The sequence below is a fragment of the Neofelis nebulosa genome, chromosome 5 (assembly GCF_028018385.1).
Source record: "Neofelis nebulosa isolate mNeoNeb1 chromosome 5, mNeoNeb1.pri, whole genome shotgun sequence".
Classification (NCBI taxonomy): domain Eukaryota; kingdom Metazoa; phylum Chordata; class Mammalia; order Carnivora; family Felidae; genus Neofelis; species Neofelis nebulosa.
This window is the reverse complement of record NC_080786.1, coordinates 158,419,428-158,423,311: the sequence shown is the minus strand read 5'-3', so window position 1 is coordinate 158,423,311 and position 3,884 is coordinate 158,419,428.

Here is a 3,884-nt window from a genome sequence, read left to right as displayed (position 1 = left end):
GCACTCAGGCCAGGAATGGCCAGGGTGGTTCATGCATGACATGGAGATCTTCCTGTCCTCCCCTCACCATCCATTCTGTTCCTGGACCCCCACAGGTCCCTCCTTGATCCCCCTTGCCGGCCTGGCACCCGGTGGTGGTTCCTGCTGGTCTGAGTCACCTCCCTGGCTCAGGGCTGCCTCCCCTGTCCGCCACAGAGACCCAGCTCTTGGACCCCCTCCCACCGCGCCCCCCCCACCCCAAGAGGCAGCAGGGGTCCTCACCCAGACCCCACTGGCTCTGGCACCCTCACGTGCCAGACCCCACTGTTGACGTGACTGCCCCGTAAGTGACATTTCTGGACGTGAAGGGTGGGTTCTTGTTGGAACTTCCTTCACTATCTCGTCTTACTTAGTCTTGAAATGAACTTGAAAGTTTATTTGCCAAGTTTCAAAAAGCCAAAGACTCCCCCCTGAGACCTAGGTCAGAACTGCGGTAAATGCGGGGCCGGGAGTGCAGATCCGGGCAGCACGGCCCTCCCAGTGGACAGAGAGTTCCCCTAGGCCCCGAGGAGCCCTGCTGGCGACCTCCTGCCGGACCCCCTGGGCAGAAGGCTGCAGATCTCCAACTGGCCAGGTTTCCCTGCGATTCTTGTCTCTGTGACATCTAGTTTCACAGATTGAAGACAGGAGAATGCGGCCCAGGTGATTTTCTTTTTTGAAATCATTGAGAGCTTCAGTTTGGGTGGAAGCAACTTGATTTGGGGTCTTTTGGGCTATTTTCATGGCGTTTGGCGGGAATATGTATATTCTCCTTATGCATACTGCATTTTATAAAAAAGTGTTAAAAAACTCAGCTGAGTAAGTTTGAAGATCTAATTGGCGTGGTTCAACACTTCGTGACTCAGGCAGCGTCCCATCCAGCAGATGGAAGGAGCTCGAGGTTGCCAAGATAGAAGGTTCTTGCAGGCAAAGGAGGGGGACGAGGAAGTGAAGGGTGGTTGTTTCAGGCAAGGTCACCTTCCTTAGAGAAGCAGGGGTCTTATCAGGCACGTTACCTTTCACCTTATCAGGAAGATTAGTTCTGACCAGGAAATTCTGAACGGATTAGCTTAAATTTCCACTCCTAGGAGAGGCTGAAACAAGAGGGCTTAGCACAAATGGTTCCATTTTGGGGCCTGTTTCTTTTCAATGATAAAATGTAAATCACCACATTTGCATTTAACATAATGGGACTTAAGTCGTTAATATCATCATAAAGCATTTTCTGTGATCTGTCCAGTTCTGCCTCAGAAGTCAATCGACTTCCCTTCCACACCTTGCACACACTTGCACCCCTTGCACTCCTTGCACACCCAGGATTACCGTGTTTCAGTGCCACCCTGTGTGTGTCTCTCAGAGCTTCTCTGAGGATGCGGGTGTTATTAATGAGGCTCTCTCTCGCCCACTTCACTCTTTTACCTTGAATTCCTCTTTCTCTGGTGTTAGTACTATGATACAGCCACTCTCGCCGCGCTTGCCTGAGACGGGTTTCAGCCCTTCGTGCGCACTTTCTCACCATTTTACTACAGGTGCGTCCCTCACGGGTTTTGCTTTTCTACGCAGAGGCAGTCCACCCCATTTTGCCGACCCCTGTCCCAGCCAGCCCTGCCCAGTTTGCTCCACGAGACAGCTATAGTGGGCACGGGAGGAGCCAGGGCCCAAGATGACAAGTCTGACTGGTGCATCTGCCCTGGACAGCATCTCCTGACCATAGGCTAGAACCAGAGCACGGCCACACGACCTCATGGCTTCAGGGCCTGAGCCATCCGGTGCTGGGAGTTCCAGAAGGAGGAGCATGTCAGCGGTGGGACGTGCAAGGGCCTGCGTGGGAGAAGGTTGCCCGACCAGCTGACCTGAGTGCATTCTCTCAGCCATCCTGCCCACTGCTGCAGGGATGAGGTGCAGTGAGCCTGTGGGCTACACTGAAGGGCTGAGCCATCCCCTTCCCTCAGGTTCTGAGGAATGGGAATGTCTGCTGGCCCATTCCCTTCTTAGCAGGTTTTTTTTTCTTTAAATTATAAGGCTGATAATGTCCTGTCTGTGATCTTGCTGTATAACCTTGCAATATGTCACCACTGGGGGAAACTGAATGAAGGGGACACTGGCTCTCTGTTATTTCTTACAACTGCATATGGATCTACAATGACCTCGCAGTAAAAAAAGTAACCAAAAAAAACAAAAAAAACCAAAAAACAACCTATATATATCTATATATCTATATATCTATATCTATCTCTATCTATCTATATATCTATATCTATCTATATATCTATCTATATCTATATCTATATCTGTATCTATATCTATATCTATATCTATAGAATATATAAAGAAATAGCTACCCAGAAGTTAAAAAGTTAGAATATGCAGTGAAGAGTATTTTACTTTGCTGCATCCAGGGAAACTTTACATATGTGAAAATCAATAAAGGGAAACCTCCTTCAGAAAGGAGTCCCGAGGCTTGAAGCCTGAGCTCTGACCCAGGACTCCTTACAAAGCCCAACTTTTCTACCCCAGCAGGGGAAGATCTTCTCCACCCCTGGCAACAAATCAGCCAATGAGAGACTGTCACAGCCCAGCCAATCAGAAACCACCACCACTCTGGCTCTTGCTTTCCTTGAAGGATTTTCCTTCAAAGCAGCCACTCCCACCTTCCTCCTTTTTGTCTGTGAAGCAACTTTCCTGTGTTCTCTGGACCTGCCTGTGGTTTTGTCATATCTTGCACATCCTGAATTTTAATTTTTCGGTTATTCTCAAATAGACTCATTTTGCTGGTAGAGTAACTGGCCAGCAGTTGTCACTTTGTTACAATGCTTTGTAACAAACACCCCCAGCTCAGTAGCCAGCAGCAGAAGGCATTCCTTCCTGTCCGTGCATCTGAGGATTGCGTGGCGATGGGCTGGTCCAGGCGGGCTTGCTCTTTTCCCCTTTGGACGAGTGGCCACCATGCCACCTACTCAGAGCGAGAGGAGTGATTGCCCCAACATCTGGGATCTGCTGTTCTCTCCCTAGAAGTGGATCCCACAGGGTGGCTGCCAGGTCCCTGGGCATGATGCCCTCCTGCTCTATCCAGACAGACCTCCTGGTCATTCCTTTGTCTTTGTGCCTCCCCTCATCTGCTTTGTGTCTCTCTGGGTGCATGAAACCTGGGTCCTGCCCTGGTGGGGCCAGGGAAAAGTGACCACAACAGCCCATCCTGCGTTCTGGGCAGGGGGGTTGGGCTTTCGCTCCCTGGGAGAAGGACTGGCAGTCAGTCTCCCACCCTCCACTTCCCCATGAAAGTGAAAGGTAAACCTCACTTAAGTGGAGGCTGGTGGCCGGAAGGAGCCCTGGGGGTCAACCTCAAGTACAGGAATTGTCTGTCAGGCCCAACAGGAGAGAATCCCCGGTTACAGGCCCCTGCAACTTGGCCAATGAGAAACCCTCATCGCCCTGAGCCCTTGCTTTTCCCCAAGGGACCTTCGTTCAAAACAACGCCCCCGGCTTCCTCCTTCTTCCCCACAACAACCCTGTCTTTTGTTGGACTTGCCTATGGTTTTACCACCGCCTGCATTGTCCTAAAGGGCAGTTCTGTGCCATTCCTAGACCAACTCATTTGTGCTGATAGGACGAGCTGTTTTATTTTTAGGGTTAACCTGTGGTGACATATTGCTAAACCTCCTTTCTGCATGCTTCCTGTGGGCTGTGGGACCTGCAACCACTTCTCCCCGTAGCTCTTCTTCCTGGGAGCCTGAGATGGGTAACTGGGGGCCAGGAGGCCAGATCGCCCCTCCCATCCTCTCTGGGTTTCCTGCCCCCCGCCCCTCACCACCCTGCAGCCTGGCTGGTTCTTGGTCAGTCTTGACCGCCGACTGGGAAATCCCAGG